Here is a 21050-nt window from a genome sequence, read left to right on the forward strand (position 1 = left end):
TATATAACATCTGTAGAATACATGTACATTCTATGTACTATTTTATTACTAATATATAACATCTGCAGAATACATGTACATTTCCCCATGTTTTATGCCTTTTACTTTACAAGTATTCTGCTTCCTTCCTTTTATGACATGAAAACACGCTCTGAATTCCTAAGCACATGTCACTTTAAAGAACACAGTGCTCTATGTATAAGATGTGGACAGCTGTTCTATCATGTTGTTCTCATTCTCAAAGAGCAGTCTTCCAACAGGCAAAGCAGTGGCAGAAAGAAGGGCAGGTTACCAGTGGAACTTCATACCACCGTATTCTCACAGTAGTGCTAGGCAAGTATAACTTTAAACACAAAGAGTTCTTTATTTTTTAATTGTATTTTTAGGGCAGATTGTTTCATGCAATCAGACTGCTTGGCTTACCTACAGTAGGTCTGAATCCAATGCAGCCAAACCCATCAAAATTCTCAGAGACTTCTGCAACCTCTTGTCACATAACTCTGTGCTGCCTGCAAATCTTCATACCATGTTCCCATGTTCCAAAGAATGTACTCAAAGTTGCCAAAGGGCCGGAGAGAAGGTGATTCCTGTACTGGTGAATTCACCACTCTAAGTGTAGCCCTGTTACAGGTGTAATTTACCTTTATCCATCCAAGTTCATGTAAAGCTAAATGTCTACTATGTTGGGATTCAAAATGGTAGCATCCAATGACAGACTGGGATCTTTTGCAAAAACACTGCATATAGTCCCGGCAATCACACATCTGTTAATTACTTCCACTGGAGTTTGCTTGCCAACTTAGTCTGAAAAACAGCCCATTAAACATCATTATCAGCCAAAAGCAACAATCTTGATGCATTACAGCCCTTGAGATTGACAAGTGACAACTATGCAAATCATACATTAAAAAAACTAAGAACTGAGTTATGTGAGGATAGGGAAATTATATAAATATATTCCATCTTAAACTGCTATTCAAAGGATCCCAAAGTTTTACTGAATTCAATCAATACATTAACAGTAAAGTAGTAGTGTTTCATATATACTTTAATATACTCCGGAAAAAAATATGCAATTTTTATAGATTTTAATATATTTATTTTTAGTCAGGAAATTATGATATATTGCACTTGAATATTAATTTACCACATGCAGCCAGACGGTGCCACGGCACTGCTTCACCAAGCCGACTTACTGCACAGTTGCAAATAAGTCTGAATAACAGGAGATGGAACTACATATACATAGCTGAATTTCAGAGGAGGGACACGCCATCTTGACTAGTAGAACAGCCATCAAAAAATAAGAAACTAAAGCTGCACTTTCTTAACTGAAAGCTCAGTATGCTCTGCAAACCAAGTGTCATGGAAGTCCAACTCTAGACTACCCCCCCCCCCTCCCCACCCCCAGTGCTCCGACTTCCCCCCCAGAGCTGTTACCACCATGAATTTATGCTTGCCTGTACTTTGTATAAGAGTTAGTGGAAGATTTATCAGACATGACCCATGTCTGATAGTGAGGTTGATTTTTCTTTGTATTATGGTCTTTAAGGGGACAGTTTTAGGTGTTTAATATGCTTGGCAGCCCTCCAACCTAAACAATAGTGCAGATTGCACTAAGACCCTGTGTCTGAGCACATATGAGTTTTCATTTTTCCTGATAAAAAAGTTTGACCCTTGTCTCTTACTTTTTAAATGACCCTTCTGCATTTTTCAGTCATTTAAACCCATAAAATTCTTCTGTTAAAGGTGAAATGACTCTTTGTCGGCATTCTTAGTAAACAATTGTTCCTACACTGAGCACTTAAAGCACACTAGGGAGCAATTGGATTTGCAACAGCATAAGGGCATGTGTTATTCCATTCTGTCCCGTTACTGCACATCCAGATCTTCTATAATGCCATCTGGCACCATGATGGATTCTGAAGGTTGGTCATTCCTAATGAAGGGCACACAGTCTACCCTTATTGTGTCCTTATATTGGAGACTCATGAGAATATATATTCTAATTTACAAAGCAGTTTTAAACTTGAGTCTTCTTAACATCTCCCTGAATTTAAAATGTACATATCTGGGTGTGGACTAGCATATGAATGTAGATTTGCTAAGAGCTCATGAATAAAATGTCCTCAACAAAATGACGACTAGAAAAAAAATCTGATATACTAGTAAAATGACCTTGCTGTCTTTCACAGCCATCCCTAGAGTGCAGAAACAGTACATTAAATGCATGATTGTATTTCATTGTCTTTATATAATAAAATGCATTTGTATGTTGGCGTAATGGCAGTCTTCTTGACTTGTACTTATTCTTCAGAGTACAAACAAACTCCAGAATGTGTATAAATTCCGGGTATATTTAGCATTGAAAGACAACTTGTGAATGCTAGGAACATTTGTTTCTCTATGGTCAGAAAGGCGCCAACTGACATTCTGAAATAGAACATATATTAAAGTCTAACTGAACCTTCTTAATGCATTACTGTAATGCAGTCAGGCTGTATATACTGTAACATGTATGACTCTTTTTCCACTTTATCTGATAAGTACTGCAACAAAGGTTAAAAAGTCCTGTGCTGGCAGGTTCTCACATTTAGTGCCGGTTCACATCATATGCGTTCGAGCTGTGCTGGCCTTTTTTCCAGCAGAGCCCGAATGCAAGACAAGGAAATTTGCCCTATCACCAATGGGCTTGGTTCACACCACTCCATTCCTGTTGTGTGTGCTTAAAAAAAAGTATGGAATGCAGTACTTCCTATAAGTGCACTACAGAGTACAACCGCATTGCACTGCGGTGAGCCCATGGAACTGAATGAAATGTCACTTGTGACATTTCAGTAAAGTTCTAACAATTCTAAAAAGAAAGCGCGATGCAGCTCAATTGAGCACATTGCCACTGTCCGAGGACATGCACACAAGCAGCCATGCAGTGTTTAGTGGGATGTGCGTCGGACCACAGCTTTTACACCAGCTGTCCTGCGGCCTGTCACGCGGTTTACCACCAGTGGTAAATCGCACAGTAGGTAATGAAGTGGCAGACAAAGCCTTTCACTTCTTTCTCTTTCTTTTCATTCCAGAGGATATCCAAAATGCTGCACTTTGAGGAAGTGGTGTGAATAACTCTTTGCCCCATTTCCTGATGGTGGCAGGATCCCCTCTGATGACCAACGTACCTCAATCCTCTGATCTCTGAAAGGGTTTTTTTAAAACACAGGCAACTCCAGAACCACGTTTAAGACGGAAGGTTGGAGTTCTGGCGTTGAGGAGGAGGAAATTGGGCAGGCTTCATATTTTTATTGTTTATGTCATGAAAGTCAGAGCACTGGAGACATAGCTGCAGGGGGAAAACCTACATCCATAGGCTGTCCGTTCTATCCACAACACAGGGGCAAGGACAGACATCTAGCAAAAATTAAGTGCAGAATCCTATAACAAAACCAGGTTGTTGTTTTTTTTTTTTTAAGGGAGTATTTTTTTTATTTCATTTCTACAGAATGTACACTTGTTGCTGATGCAGGCATGCTGCCCTTTGTCTCCAGCACATCACTGCATACTTGAGAACCATATATTAATTATCATTATGAAAAGGTCAGGCAGGCCTTAAGTGATAGGCAGAAATTCTGCATGTGTGAGTAGTAGGAATGTTAAATGTAGTTATTTATTTTGTTAAACATCATTTACAGATTCCTGGAAATGGCAATGCATACTGGGTATTATCTTAGGCAAGAATGAAGTCCTGGGCCTCAATACCACCTTCTCCCTATGCAAAAATGAAAAAGGGTTTTTTGCAAGATAAGGCCACCAGCTTAGACACTCACCTAGCAGAGGCGCTGTCCTCAAGGAATACCACCTTGTAAGAGAGAGTAGAGAGAGGATTAAAAAATGGGTTAAAAAAAAAACATTTATGAATAACAGAAAGAACCAGATTATGCAATAATCAAGGAGTCCTAATTAACAGTCTCTGAAACAAGATAGAAGTGGCAGAAATCTGACCTTTCTTACTACTGAGAGCCAAATGCTAGTCCATACCCACCATCACTAATTTTGTATGCTTTTTAATTAAAAAAACAACATTATTTACACATTTACATTTTCTTTTTAGAATTCTCCTTTTTTTAACTTTTAACATTGTGACTAATACGTTTAATAAAAGCTTACAACTAAAAATAGAAATAGATGGGGCTTTTAAGGTGTCTTCTAGAGAATGCAGAGGGACATAGCTATACATAATATCACAATACAGTAAAGTATAATTATGATATAATTTATTACATAATCAACATACAGAAAAATAAAACATTCACTCATCTTCAAAGTACAGCGACAGGTATATTGAAACATTTAAAGGAGAACTATGGGGTCAGTGCTTTTCCCCATAGTTCTCCCCAGGGTCGCGGGAGGACGCCAACTTGCTCAGTATATAGCGAGCTACAGCTCGCGGTATACTGAGACCGCCGCAGCCGGGACGGATCCCAACATTACTGTCTGGATCCACCCAGCTGCGTGATTGACAGCTGTCTCTGCCTCCGCTCCCTCCCCCGTCCGTTCCGCCAGTCAGCGCTGGAGGATGGGACAGGGGAGGGGGTAATCCCTGCAGGGAGCCGTGAGTGACAGTTTTTGCAAAAAAACTGTGACGACAGTGACTGCTCTGCAGGGACAGGATCGAGAAGTGAACGAGCGACGGTATGTGTTCTCTCACTTCCCGATCTATTGAGCCGACGTGTGACAGTTTCATTGTCACAGGTCGGCTCAAACTATGAGGCTGAGTGATTTTCACTCACCTCATAGTTCTCCTTTAACCTCCCTGGAACCCAGATATATTGTATGCATATACTCAATTACTTCATCATCAATTTCTTTAATAACTTCAAACAGTATCATAAATGGTCACTGGTCAATGGTCAATTAATCATTGAATCAATACATCTATTAATTCTGTGATTCGTCTAGCCTTCTACGTGTTTCGCCGAGGCTTCATCAGGAAGTTTTGGAGGTAGGCAGCTTAGAATTTGAGTGGTGAGTAGATTCACATTCCCTGGATTCCTGCACACTTACACACGCCATTGAAATTGTCGGCTGCACATGTCACACGCCGATAATTCCAACGGTGTTTAAGTGTGGCGGGAGTCCATTAGGATGAGTGGAGAGATGGATGGTCTCGGCAGGTGTGTGGTGTCCTCGTTCCTGTAGTGATTCCAAATATTTTGTATAATTAACAAAAGCTTACAATTATATCCATGGTCTACTGGGTGTCAAGGAAGTACCACTGACTGGAGGTGGCCCAATATGTACTCAATATTTGTTCTCGACCGAGAACAAGATATCAAGGAGTGCTCTATATACTGTATATAGTCTGCTTTCCGCAGCTGGCTGTCTAGAATCCCATGGTTGAAGGAGGGGCAGGGATTAATAAACCTTATTTTTGTGATACGTTTGTTCAATGATCACATGAGTGCAGCGCAGTATAGTAATCATTATGCATAGATGCTGGTACTGAAGACAATGAATCAGACAGGAAGCTGTTCTTTGTGTTGGTAATTAGTGCAGACTACAGACATCTTGAATGTAAACAAAGCAATGTATTCACAATGCTTAAAAACACAGGGAAAAAATAGGTCGGAAACTGTCAGGGCTGTTTTAAAAAATAGGTGGACTCAGGGCAAATATTCCATGAGCGGCCCTAGTTTGCCCCCCACCATTTCTTAAAATGGCAAACCTTCATAGCAGTCCACCTTCCTGTCATTGTTATAAATTCTTTGAGTATGAGAGAAAGGGTCTCACTGCGCTGATCACTGTGAAGGGCAGAGGGACTATTCAGGGAGTGGGACCCTTCGTCTCTAATTGCATCACAATGTAGGCAGTTTGACAGGATTGGTGTAACGGAGTTGGATTTAAGGACTATTGGGGGAAGTGTGAGTGTGTGTGTGTGTGTGTGTGTGTGTGTGTGTGCGTGGGGGGGTCTAATAGCGAGTTCCTCTAACTTGGGTGTGGGCAACCATTCCATTTTTTGTAAAGATTAAAACAGCCATGACAGCTATATTTGCAGAGTCGCTTGGTGTTTCTGGATATATAAAAATATAAAAATAGCTAATGTGTTTTAAAACTCCAATTATCCTTTAATCTGCTTAACACCATATTAGTTCCAAAATGGTATTTCTGGTTTTCTTGCACTGTTTGAAAACAACATGATTAAAGCCGTAATTATTATTTAGTTAAAAACTGTTCCTCCTCCCCTGACAAAGCTGGATTGTGCCGTGGAAACTGCTCAGGTCAGCACACTTCTGGAATTTTGCCTCTTTTGCCTTAGTACCCATGTAATATATTCATAAGCAATACATTCACTGTTCAAAGCTGAACTCCAAGCAGATATAAAAGATACAAATTAACGCAGATCTGTAATTATTAATACATCATCAAATGCATTTATTAACTTGCAAGTGGTAGAGCTGTGTAAATATAGAACTGGATGGACTAAAATTCCATTAGCAGGTCAAACTGCTCTCGTATATGTGTGTTCAGCTGTGTATTTAGCTGTTTGCCTGCAGTTCAGCTTTTAGGGCCCTTTTAGACATCAAATGCAGGTTCATTTTAAGGGGTCTCTGGTTCTCGTTGTTGCACAGGCTGCCCGTACAGACATTTGTAAGACTCCTTAAAGTGTACCTGATGCCAAAGGTTTTTTTAGTTTTGAATGGAGTGGAAAGGGATCACAACACCTGTAAGGTTTTTTTGCTGACTGTGTCCCCGTTGGGAAGACTCACCCCCTATTTGTCCTGGTGACCATTATCACTGACAGTGAAAGAAAATCCCATCATTCTGAATTGTCATCAGAACAGGAATAGAGGGGAAAACTTCCAATGGGGTCACTAGATCTGGTGGCCATGCTGACCACCATTTCCCTCTCTTTGGAGGGATTTCCTCTACCTTCCTGTTGTGGCTATCGGACAGGAAATGAAGGGAAATCTTCCCTTCACAAAGATAAAAAACAAATACTGATAGGGGTTATAACCCTACCTCACTCTATCCCCCCCCCCCCAAGACAGAAGTCTTGCCTTCTGTTCTACTTTCATTATCTTATATTAACCATATATCTGAAAGAATGTTCCTTCAGATTCAGACGCTATATGTCACGAGTCACTAAATGGCCGACCGCAGTCCACACACAGACCGAGTGGCGGTCGTGTCCGGACCGTGATTGACCAACCGTTGCAGGTCCCCCCTCTGCTTCACTTATTGATTGCTAGGACAACTGGCGTCCCAGCAACCAATGACATCAGACAAGGCCGTCTGCTACAACTACAAGTGATGTGGCGGCTGTACAGCCACCCAGATCACTTGTTCTAGCTGTGCCCCTCCCTGCACCAGCCTCTGTTGTGCACCCCCCCTGCCATGGTTTTCAGGTCATCCACTCCTCTGGGGGACCCGAGACCATAGCAAACAGTGTCAGGATGGAAAACAGGAGCAGACCATTCCCCGGTGCGCTCTGTGATCACTAAAGCATTAGGCCCCATTCACACCTGACCGTTTTGTAGCGCGTCCTACGCTCGATGAACGCTCTACAAAACGGTCAAAAAAATAAATAGCATTGTAGTCAATGGTATCGTTCCCACCTGTCCGTATTTCCGCCCGTCCCGAACGCACTACAAAACGGCCCACGCATGAAAAGGTCCCGGAGCGTTTTTTGCTGCGTATTGGTCCGTTTTGTAGGGCGTTTTCCATTTGTATACTGCCAAGTAGCCTTTGGAATCGCGCGACGGTCGCGCGACTTTTTTACCGCGAATCGCAGTAAAAAAAACGCGTGACGGTCGCGCGCATATTACAATACGCATAGGTGTGAATGGGGGCTTAGAGCTCTCAGTGCTTCTTGCTCCAACTCTCAGAAGCCGGCTGAAGTGCTGGGTAAACACAAGCACACGTGTGCTTTGTAATAGCAAATGTTAAGTGATAAATAAAGTAAAAAATTATGACATTAAAAAATAATGAAAACCAACCCTGCCGCCCCGCCACCTGATTCTAATGAACATGTGTGCATAAGGCATGCATGGTTATGCAAACGTTAGGGGGGGGGGGGATTTAAAGGTAAACACTGCTATGCACCACGACCGTTCCGTTCAGACCATGATTCGGACCTCGGTTCAATGAAAACCTTTTTCACTGGACCTCTTTGAATTTTAATTCACTACCCCTGGTATATGTACTGCTCAGTTTCACTTTACTGGTCTGGTTAAGGTGGAAATCCATTATCTTGGCATATATTTCACCTAGCAGGAATTTAATACCAATCATGTCAGTAATTACGAAGAGGCTTTTTTCTGTTACTAATCATGTATGTTGATTTATTTGGTTATAATTATGCATAAAATCACGCAGTGTTGATTTATTAGATATTGCATTTATGGGGCCCCCTGTGGAATGGGATATTATTAATCATTTTGATGCTCTTTTTAATATTTATATATAAAATAGTTTCCGGGCATTTGTGATGACTTGTTATGACTATGAGACCAACACCCCGTATGTTTTTAAATGAGCCCTGCTCTTGATGCTAAGCCACACATAGGGCTTATTCATTTGTCTCAGTGGCTTTGGAAGAGAGAAAACCCATATTCATACACAGGCGGATTATATAAAATTGCTGCAGCACATGAGTCATTATCTTTCTTCATGAGAAAATGAAAGAATGTTTTTGCATCGTAGCAAAGAGTGGATTCAGTGAGTAAAGTAGCAATGGGTTCAACAAGATGGACAAAGATGGCAGATCTCTCCTCCTTTATTACCAACAATCACCAAACTTCTGCTGTGAACTTGGAGGATGAATTGCTCCACAATGCCTACAGCTGCAGATGCCAGTGAGGACTTGATTTAAAGCTCATTTATATAAAGCGGAACTTTACGCAAACCCAGAGAAAAAAGGCATTATTGGTAATCATATAAAATTACAATTTTAAAATGTACACACAGGCTAGTCCTATTTTCCATTCTTCAGAACTTTCCTACATCCTGTTCTCTTCCTCACTGCCCTTTTCACTAAGAGCATGTCTTTATGAAGAAATTACTGCCCTCAATAAAATGGTGTCTTTGTACTGCGCTTCCCCAACATTGGGCACGCACACTCCCAGCGCTCTAGCCAGGAAGCTATATTGTTTACCAGTTGCCAATATTAGGGCAATGTGTACACAATATGGTTCCCCACGTGGAGCACTGGGTGCCCATGCATGGAATTGGCATGCTCTCTCAGAGCTCTTGGGGTTGCCTGAAGACTTCTGGGATATACAACATTTATATCCCAGAGGTCTGCAAGCTATGGGGGCAGTGCACGTACATCATTCTCACCTAGGTGAAAAATGTGGAGCAGAGAGGAAAAGATTTTGTTTAAAAAAAATATTTTACAAAATGTATTTTTAAAAATTTGATTTTCTTGAAGGAGAAGGTAAACATTTAAAGAGTATCTATGGTCAAAAACTATAATGTAGAATACCATATATGTACTTCCTCTGACACAATTTCACTCAACCCTGTGGATATGTACTTCCTTGTATCAAAAGTCTCACAGAGCCGACCTTCTGAACTACAACTCAACGTCTGAACAATGTAACATCTTTGCTTGCTGGAACCAATGCATGATGGGCTATGTAGACTTGGGAAATGGAGATTGCGTCACATCAAGCAGCAGGGAAAGAGGTGCAAAGCACGCTGGGAATCCAGCAAGTTGGTGAAAGTGATGGGCAGACGGAAGGCAGAACTCACTACATAAAAGGTATTTTTCAAGTAAGCTTTGATTGCATTATCACAGACAACTCTAGCATGTATTCCTATTACAATGTGGATGTTATACCAGGAGAGTGTATTCTGGGACTTTACAACTCCTTTAAATTAATTAAATAAAAGAAAATTAGAAAAATTAGGAAAAACTAGAGTGAAGGTCTGCTTTAATAAAACATGGAAATGCCTGAATGCTCCCAGCCTGGCCACAGGGGCACTTTAACCACTTGAAGACCAGGTGTTTGACTGACGTTTATTCTGTCATGCAACGCTGTACTGAAATGAATTTTATACCATTTTCTGGGGTCAGATAGAGCTTTCTTTTGGTGGTATTTAATCACCACTACGGTTTTAATTTTTTACTATAATTAGGAAAAATTACTGAAAATTTTGGGAAAAAAAAAGTTTTTTTTAACATTATGTTAGGAAACATTTATTATTACCCAGTTTCTTGGTAAAATATAAAAGTTGGGGTCACGTCGGTTAAATAGACACCAAACATGTCAAGCTTTAAAATTGCGCACACACGCGACATCGCAGAAAACTACTATACCCAAAATTGGCCATAGGCGACACTTTAAAAGCTTTTACGGCTCATCAGTTTAGTGCTATCAGTGATTGATGGCCCTAGACTTATTGGTCTCACTCCGATGTTCGCGGCGATATGTAACATGTGCGGCGTAATGGGCGCAATCGTCTTTTTTGCACGTATGCACCCCCGACGCATGTTTGCATGCGCGTATGTATGGGTGGGGACTTTTAATTTTTTTTATTATTCTTTTTTATGTGTAACTTTAAATTTGGGGGGGGACTTTAATTTTTTTTCCTTTTTTTTTTCCACTAAACTTTATTGCTATCACATACGGGGGCTAATAAACCCCCCCCCCCCACCCTCCTATGTGATAGCAAAATATGTGACAGGTCCTCTTTATGGAGACATCATGGGTCTCCAAGACCCCAAATGTCACCTAGGACCCCCCAAAAGAAGCTGATGTAGCACAGATCTGCTCCATCAACTTCTTTCCAGCTGCTGAAGCTGGAGAGTGACACAAGAATGCGGAAGTGATGTAAAATACAACACTTCCGCATTCTTGCAGCGGAGAGGGGACAGGAGGGAGCTCGTGTACCGATCTCCCTCTGATCCCCTGTGACACAGGCACCATGCTGATCCCAGGCTCGCACCGGGCACAGCGGAGCCCGGGATCAGCGGGACAAAGGCGGGGGGGGGCGCACCGATCGTTGCAAAATACAAGCGATCCGCCGGCTCTACAGCCGGTGGATCGCTTGTATGTTAACAGGCACCGCTGCCTGTTTTTAAATTGCAGCCATCTCCCACTCGGGGGGCGTGTCTGAGCGGAAGTCTAAAGACGCCCGCTCAGATCTAGAGAGCTCCGGGCCGGATGTTTTTTTACTACGGCCGGCCCGGAGGCAGTTAAGGGCGTAGTAAGGGTAAAGGCAGCACTTTTTGAAGCGCAAAAAAAATGCAAAATAAAAACTAGGGTCTTACAGAAATGGCACACTGACACTTGAGTTGCCAATATAAAAAAGAATGTCCCGAAGCTTAGTCGTATGACAACCATATTGTGATGTAATTCTGTGTCATTATGTATGAATACTTTGTATTTGTTTTTCTTTCTTATTGTATGAAGTATCACCTAACCATGGGATAAGAAAATGATATATCCCTTTAGGCCTGATTCACACCTAGGCGGCACCGTTTTGCACGTTTCTACGCGTGCTGGCAGCATGTGGTTATTTGTGTGTTTATGCACGTTGTGCACATTTTTAATGCGCGTTGTAACGCGCGTACATGAAACACGCGTTTTGACTGGCAGCTCATAAAACATTGCTGGCAATGGAAGAATGCACGTTTAAATGCACAAAAATGCTCCCAAAAATGTGCAACAAGCATTTTCCGCGCGTTTTTGGGCATTTCCAATGAAGTCTATGAGGCAAAAAAGCGCTTTTATCTGCCCAAAGAAGCTCATGTACCTTTTCGAGCGTTTGGCGTTTTTCGGCTCAGGTGTGAACCAGGGCCGTTGAAAATACTGGGATTTCTTGTGTTGGTCATTTAAAAGCGCTTTTGGAACTGCTCAAAAACTCCTAGGTGTGAACCAGGCCTTAGAGTTTTGTGTCTTGTATGATAGATATGTGTCTTATCCCTTCTGCTGTACTTGCATGCAATATCAACCACCTTCCATTTCCCCAGTATGAAAGGATGAGAGGAAGGATCTGATTGGTTGCCATATGCAATGCCAACATTTATTTCTTTGTACATTTTCACTCATGTTGATTACCCGTACTTAAAGTGACATTAAAGTCAAAAAAATGTTTCCCTCCCCCCCCCATGTTAATGTTAGCACTTACCTTAAATGATGTCTCTTATATCTTCTTCTTCTTTCCTGATGTTTTCATCTGTCCCTCCAGCGGTGCAGCGGCTCTCCGATCCAGCGCTGACTGCTCTGTCCCTCCGATCCCGCGGTGTCTGCATGCGGGTGCACGCGTCCATACACTTACCTTGCGTCTCTGCTCGTCTCCCGGCTGAGAATCCAAACTGCGCATGCGCCCGCCCCAAGATGCTTTGTGGCCGCCCAAACAGTTTCGTTTTCTCGGGTGGGAGCGCGTAGAGAAAAAAAGGTAAGTTTAAACCGCTGTTTTAGCAAGTTTTTTTTTAAAAAGCTGTTTGCCTATATCTACTGCTTGACAGCAGTAGATATAGGCAAAAAAACGGGAGGGTTTAGAACCCCTTTAAGTCGTTAATTCACAAAATGTTTTTGATGCTAATAGCAACCAGATTCTTTCAGATTCTTTCAGACTTCCATGCTTCAAAGTGGTCATTTTACCGTCTGCCTTTATAATGTTTAACAACATTGCCAGATATCATTTTTAGGTCCAGCTAAAGCCTGTTTCATAATCAATAGGCAATAAAATAGCTGAAATAAATCTATAGATGTGTGTCTACCAAATATGTGTGTCATGGACAAAAAATCACCTTTAAAAAAATTAAAATCTCACAACGCAACAAAGTATATCTAAACTCCAAAACAAAAATAACAACAACAACAAAAAACCAAATGTATTGCAGGTTACTAGTCCTAAGGCTCCATTCACATATAGAGTTTGCAGTCGGCGGTGAAGTTGCAATCTGTAGCTGTTTCAGTCTGAGGCCCCGTTCACATGTAGCGACTTATCGCGCGATTTCCGCCTCGATATCGCGCATTTTTGTTGCGCGATATCGCGAGAAGTCGCCGGCCAAATCGCTGGATCGTCGCCCCGAAAGTTGCGCTATCCCGGCCGCTGCAAAGGTATGTCGCTACATGTGAAGGGGTCTAAAGGGGACATGGCTCCTGTGTACGTAAGAGTGTTTTTTGACCACCATACAGCTGGTCAAATTATCTGGTGAGTGTGGGAGTGTACTTCCACACAAGGGTGTATCACAAGTGGATTTATCCTAAGGCACAAATGAAGATCACGATTTTGGGGCTGATGTGAACTGTAATTCTGGAAAAGTTTACCTACACAGTGGACTAAGTTTTTTACACAGTGGGCTGAGTTATACATTATGAATTCTTTTGAAATTAGTTTATGTCCATAGTTTTTCACGGCGTCGTCTGGGTTGTAATATAAGCATTATTCTGAAATAGTCTGACAGCTTTTAGATGCAGCTTTACACAGATTGGTGAACCTCTGCCCATCTTTACTTCTGAGATACTCTGACTCTCTAAGATGCTCTTATTATACCCAATCATGTTACTGACCTGTTGCCTATTATCACTTACTTTGCCAGCTTTTTGTTGACCCGTCCCAACTTTTTTGAGACGTGTTGCTGCCATCAATTTCAAAATGACTTTATTTTTTTGGTCAATTCTCTTATATATAATATGTTTTCTATTTTCTAATGTGAATAAAATATGGGTTTATGAGATTGGTAAATCATTGCATTCTGTTTTTATGTAGATTTTACACAACGTCCCAACTTTTTTTGGAATTGGGGTTGTAGAATTGTGTTAAAGAAAATTAATTTTGGAACGTTCTTGGATTTCTGAATAGTTAAAAGGGTCAAATCGATAATTGTTTTTGACCAGTGATAAAAAATTTGATGGAAGAGAATGGAATTCTTTTCTCAAATGAATGATATTCTAACAGTGAATTAAGTTTTTGTTCGGGGAAACTCCATTAATTCCAAAGTCAAATGTTAAAATCAAGCGATATTTTGAATGACATTCATCGAGTCTCTGATGACCCGATTTTACATATGATCATTGTATGAAAATGTATAAGCGTTTATCCAGCTTTAGCTTTAATGTAGCTTCACAAGAGTTATCTGAGATGTAGGGCTCCATTTCTACTAAATGTGGGTAAGATGGGTTCTGGAACTCCTCCAGCTTGACTCACTCCTCACTCTTATGTAGTTGTCAATCAATACATGGTGTATACAGTAGGGGGGGCTGATTTATAAATCTTCCTCTAGCTATACACTGATTGCACTGCACTCCAACCACCAGATGAGGAGCATAGAAACATCCTGCGTTCCTCAGCTTCATTTAATGGCATGTTTATGCTGAGAGGGCCCTTTTGGTAACTCTGCCACTCTCCAGGATAAACTGTAAGTGTATATATAGATATCCCTAAACCTGGTTTGCTAATATATAGAACATTACTAACTAGAGTAGTGCTCTAGACTTCAACAGGTAAAAATTGCATCTTAAAGGAGAATTATGGGGTAAGTGAAAATCACTCAGCCTCATAGTTCGAGCCGACGTGTGACAATTAAACTGTCACATGTCGGCTCAATAGATCGGGAAGTGAGCGAACACATACCGTCGCTCACTTCTCGATCTTCTGCCTGCAGAGAGCCGTGACTGTCACTCACGGCTCTCTGCATGGATTCCCCCCCTCCCCTGTCCGATCCTCCAGCGCTGACTGGCGGAACGGACGGAGGAGGGGGCGGGTACAGCTGGCTCTGCCTCTAGATAGGCAGAGCCAGCTGTCACTCACGCAGCTGGGTGGATCCAGATAGTATTGTTGGGATCTGTCCCAGCTGCGGCGTCTCAGTATACCGCGAGCTGTAGCTCGCGGTATACTGAGCTTTGGGTGACGGGAGGACAGTAGTTTGTGTCCTCCCGTTACCCTTAGGAGAGCTATGGGGTAAAGCACTGACCCCATAGTTATCCTTTAACTTCAATCTGACTTCCAGTTTCAAGATTAACTAATGACTATATTACAGCACCCGACGCCTGAGACTGTACAGAAAGCAGCTTCGTTTGCACATGATTAATCTTTATGATGTGTAATTTCTTTTGTAGTCTGGCATGAAGAAGAGTAATTTCATTAGAATACCATTAGCTTGTACATACATTTCCTATATTCAAACATATATACTAATTTGTCATTAAATAACCATAATAAGATTTTATACACAGTTTTATACTGTTAACGTAAATTACTTAAAGTGCACCGCTGTCCTCAAAAGCACAACAAACTAAAGGCAGGCCTGAATAGGCTATGAACAGGGTATGAATAGGTTTGAATAGGGTATAAAAGTATCTCAGTAATACTACTAATACAAAAAAATGACTTAAAAATAATGTAATACATATCTGTAAAAAAAATCAAGGCAACTGAGACGGGCTGCATCTTAATGGGAAAATGCTGTATTTTTTAAAGATGTTTCACTGGTCATCTAACCAGCTTTCTCATTTCAGAATGAATTCTTAATTGAGAAAGCTAGTTGAATGACCAGCGAAACATCTTCGAAAAATAAAGCAAGTCCAGTTGCCTTGATTTTTTTTACAGATATGTATTACATTATTTTTAAGTAAATTTTTTGTATTAGTAGTTTTATTGTAAGTAGTATTTTTGCATTCAAAAGTGCCAGGCACTAAAGTCTAGGCAGATATAAAAGCCCTTAAATATATTTTTTAAATACAAGCAGTGTAAGTACCTAAGTAAGAGGAAGAAGAGGAAGCCAATCAGTTCCTGTGCTGACAAGAAGCATGCTGCAAATGCTGTGCAGCATAGGGCACATCCAAGCGGACAAGATTTTTGGAATGGAGAGGAAGGAAAGCCTTTTACTAGCAGGCTGCACTCAGGAGAATATGGAGGAGCATTTTACTCACTCCGCTTACTTTCCTGTGACAGCAGTGGTCCTTAGTGATTGGCCTAGCACATAGATGCCAACTGTTTTAGATTTGCTGGGACAGTTCTGTATCTCTGTCCTCTGTCCTGATGATGCTGTGTTCCTGGTTGTGTACCAAGACCACCGTATCACCCTTATTTGAGTTACTAAGCATTCACAGTAACTCAAAATGGGTATTAAAGTATTACCTGAGGGGATTGTGGCCATGAGTTGGGAGTTCCCCCATATTTAGGGGTGAGGCCATCCACAAGTGGGTGTGAGCTAGATGGGACCACCCGGAAAGTGGGAATGATCTGGGCAGGACCTCCTGGAGGGTGGGGGTATAAAGTGTGGGCCATGGGCAAGGGTGACAGTGTCACTGGGACTGGAACACAATTGTTGGCAAGTATGGGATAGCACTGTACCATGGGGACTGGGAGAGAATTCTTAGCCCCATTTAATTTTTGACCAGGTCCATTCAGAGACTAAACAGAGCTTCTTTTCTTTACTGCTTGTTACTGAATGGAGTAGAAGGGAAAAGAAAGGAAGCTTGATATATGCTTCGGCAAAGGGAGGCATTAAAATGAATCTGTTGCTTTGCCCTGAATAAGGAAATCACAGGTTTACTTTAAGCCCAGCTTCACGCTATTGCATTGTGACAATGTGTGGTCATGCATGTTATGTGTGCTAGTGCACTGTAATACTTTTTATTTTGAATGGCACCCCACTAAACTTATGCAACGCATCTGAGCTGCAGTATGTGGCAATGGGCAGTATGCACTACAGTGGGTGTTGCATACTTGAAACGGGTCAGGTGCGATTTTGGCTGCAAATTGGCTGCCTTTACAAAATAAACATTACTGCTAATGCTCCCCTTTCTCCCAACAGCTCCCCACAGATTCTTCTCCCCTGGTCTACGGCACTCTAAGAACCACTGATGTCATCACGTCTAATACAGATCCATTGACCTGCATTTGATGTGAGGACACTGACGGATAGTTCACAGCTGGAGCAGAGGGGGAGAAGTGGACAACGCTGACCATCGGGAGACAGAGATCGAGAAAGTAAATCTGCTTTAACCCAGCCCCTAGACAAAAACAAGCAACTAACCATTGCATTTTGGGGATAGCCCTACTGCATGGATAGATTTTTGGTTTGCCCAAAGATGTCCTTTAAGACTCGTTCCCAGAGCCTCCTTTCCCCTGGGCAGGGGTCCAAGGAACATTGACGTCATCACTTCGAATGCAGGTTATATAGACCTGTGTTAGACATGAGAACATTGAGGGACATTCCACAGCCGCAGCGCAGAAAGGACAGCGCTGACCACTGAGGGAGCAAGGATCAGATAAGTAAATCTCCAGCCCCTAGACAAAAATGAGCACTTAACCCTTGCAGTGCTGGTATACCCCCCAAAAAAGGGTAGATTTTTGGTTTGCCTGGAGGTGTCCGTTAAGGTTTTAAACTGCGGAAGAAAAGGTTAAATACATAACCTGGAACTGGATGGATGGATGAAGTCATTTGATCTATGTTACTGATAAAAGAAATAGCAAACATACAAGCCTGCCAGAGATATTGACATTTGGCTGTCTTTTTCGTATAGTTCAATCCTGTGCCTGAGGAGCAACTCAAATAGTGTGTGTGCTGGTTCAGACAACACACAGATCCTATTGCACTAAGTAATATCGAATCTCCTGAAAGTCTTGTCTTAATTGAAGAATTGATTGTGCAGCATATTAAGAGATGTTTCACAATGTGAATTTATAAACTGTCTCTCTGGACAGACAATCATGTGAATGTTGTGGGCTGCTTAGTATGTTTGGCTTGACTAATCTCTGTGCTTTGTCTTAAAGTCTAAGGGTCTGACTATATTTTCAAATCAGTTTTCAGTAGGTGGAATTAAAGTGCAACTGCAGGCAAACTACACAGTCGAAATGCATTTAGTTTGCCAGCCAAACATTTTGTTATTCCATTCAGCCAGGTTAAAGTCAGTCAGCCAAAGTAAAACTGACTTTTAAGGCTTTTGGGTTGGCTTTGTTGGATTTTATTGCTATCCGCTTAGTCCTTGCATGTCAATGTTTCAACCATCACCATTCAGAAGGTGGGGAGAAATCTCCTGAATAAAGAGAAAGTGGAAAAAAATCAAACAGATTTCCAAGTTATTTCCAACCCATTAAAGTGGAACTGTACTAAAGAAGTGAAGATGTGCTCTCTTGTAGTACTCTAAACAAATCTACCCTTTGTCTGGAATTCTCCCCGCAAAATAGCAGAGCACTTCCTAGTATGTGGGGGTACCTAGGCACTCCTGTACCTACAGCCTCATAGCAGTATTTCAGTAGTGTGAGATCTTAGGCACTGCTAGTCTCATGAGATTTGTAGTAAAATTTGGTGACGGCACTACTGTGCTACTCATTCCTTTCTTTGCTGGATGCATTGACGTGAGAATGCCCTGCTTCTTCCAAGATGGCCACCTCCACGCAGAGACACAATGCAGAAGAAGAAATATTTAAAGAGAAACTTTACCCATATCTTTGGAATGACAACGAATATACTTTTAGAAATATTTAGTAATGACATTCTACAAACAGATACTTATAAATAATTGTCGGCTTTTTGATCTTTGCATACCTTATTTTTCTTTTCTTCCCCATTCTTCTCAGAGTGGCCATCTTTACTAAGGGCAGGTTACTAGATCTCCCTTTACTTCCTGGAGTTCTGGCACATGTGACTAGGACATGTGACCATGTACATCATCTCAGGGGAGAAAATGCCTTTCCCTGAGATCTCATGAGATTACAGATGAGATTTCCCAGAAATGCTCTACTGATTTAACCTTTCCAGAATGCAATGCTTAGGCACATTTCATCACTAATGCCCAGGAAGTGGAAAAACAATAAATGTATATAAAATCAAAATCTGTTTGTTTAACTAATGAATGTAAGATGATTTAATATCAGCATGCAGAGCAACACATGCTGATGTGATTTTAGCAAAGGGGGGTAAAGGTCCACTTTAAGAGGCTGTGGGATGTCTATGCTTATTCAAATGATCAAATGCAGGAAGTTTTCATTTAAGCATACTAGCTTGATAAGGCAGCTCACAAAAATGATGTCGCTTCCCTCAGAAAATTACTCAAAATGTACACATACATGAAAGGGTGCCAGAGCATAAGGTGAAAGGCAAGCAAGTTTTTAATAGTTCGCAATTTAACCATTAAAGACAACTATCGCGCTTCCAGCACACAGGGTATGTTCAGAGTTCAAACGGATTATCATATTGAATATACTGTACTGTGGGTTCTTAAAGTGGATATTAACTTAACAAAATAAGACATATATTGGAAGTCTGTTTTTTTGTCACGCAAAGTGTCTTCTGTCAAAAAAAATTCTTCTTCTCTTCCCTAGTGATTTTTTATTTCCTCTGTACACTGTATGGCACATGTATCATGCAGTGTACACACTCAGCCCATTCACTGCATCTCTTAACTGTTGTGCCCATGCGCAGGAGCAACATCAGCAGTGGCCACTCAATGGACAAAGTGGACTTCTGAGAACTGAGAAGTGCTGACAGCGGGGATATTGATGAGGTCCAAAATCGATCCGATAGTACTGGAGAAGGGCAAACGTGTGAGCTAAGTGTGCCCTAATGTGCAAATATGCTGTGCATACTTTGTCTGCACCAGTTTTGATAAATTCCCTTCTATGTGTTTATTATCCTCTCTGGGGAATGGATACTTTTTGTAAATGACCTCACCTGAACCGGAAGCTTGCTAGTGAAAGAGCAGAGAGTGGAGGTGGAAGTTCCCACTGTGAGTGGAGGAGCAATCGCTCACCATGATTGCGATCTGGGATTGTTATGCCTCTTTGATTATGGAAGTCTGGTGAGTCCGGTGTGTTTCACAGTCACCGGGAGTTTGAGCACTACAGCTATCAGGAGGTCTTATCACTGATGGTTATTTACATCTTGCCACTTTTTCACTTTATTTGCATCAATTAATGGTGGACTTTATAATGATCAATTTGCACATAATATCTACTGGAGATATTACAATGAGAGACACGTTTTATTATTTATGAGTATTTTTATTATTTATATTGGTTATATGTAATTTATTTGATATGTACCACTTAATTATTCACGTACTCTAATGATTGATTAGTGTGGTGCATCTGTTTTATCTCATTTATTTATTTAATTACCACGGCAGCTTTTCATCTTTTATATTTCATATTTATTTATTACTTTGAGACGGCTTCCATAGCGCAGAATTTCTTTATATTCATCTTGACTAATGCTTTGCCTTCTGCTTTCTTTTTTGGCACAACTTCCAGAGTTCATTTCCTTTTTAACCAATCTTTTGCATGCTTGACTTTCTATATGTGTGTTACCGTACTAAAAATAAAGTTTTGCAGATTAGCACCTACAAGGAATCTCTTTATTTCACTGTGTAGCCCCTATGTAGATATGTATATATGTGCTACTGCAGTAATGAATGTTTCTGCCTGTAAACAGTTAACTGCCTCTGTGTGTCCTGTGAGGTGGAGACTTGTGGGAATTGCAGTGCAGAGCAGATACCGTGATGTTGGATGAGAGATCCTTGAGACTGCAACTCCCAGGAGGCTGTGTTTTCAGGAAGGAGGGTGACTCTTGGCTGTGGCTGCTGAGCGCGCTCAGTCTGGGAGATCCGATGGAGGAGGATAGATCTGTGTAGACTGAGACTGTGAGCAACAAAGCTCTGTGGCTGCCGCTGACACAGAGGGACATACAGGCTCTGTACAAGCTGTTAGGGGAGAGACTTTATTCGATGTGAGGTGCCTGGAGGCATCCGATTGAGTGCAGGACCCAGTGATGCGGCTGCAGTGGGGATATCGCTGTCTGGTCGCACGGCCAATCCAGCCATAGGAGTGAACCAGCCAGCCCAGCTGAGTGAGGGGAGCCAGACGGAGTCGACAGAGACAGCTGCCCCATACCCTGGATGAGTGGAGACCTTCCTCAAGAGACCCCAGACGACTTCATCATCTTCACACAAGTCAGCTTGAGAGAAAGAGGACGTCTGTATCTCGCTGGCGGACATTATCTCTTCTACCTGACCTTGGGAGTGGTGAGAGGCCTTCGGCCATTGTGACACTTTACCTCTCACACCTGCAATACAATACGGGCCCCAAAGTTGGCTAGC

Source organism: Nanorana parkeri, unplaced genomic scaffold, assembly GCF_000935625.1.
Source record: "Nanorana parkeri isolate BGI_ZX_2015 unplaced genomic scaffold, ASM93562v1 scaffold434, whole genome shotgun sequence".
In the NCBI taxonomy this organism is placed as follows: Eukaryota; Metazoa; Chordata; class Amphibia; order Anura; family Dicroglossidae; genus Nanorana; species Nanorana parkeri.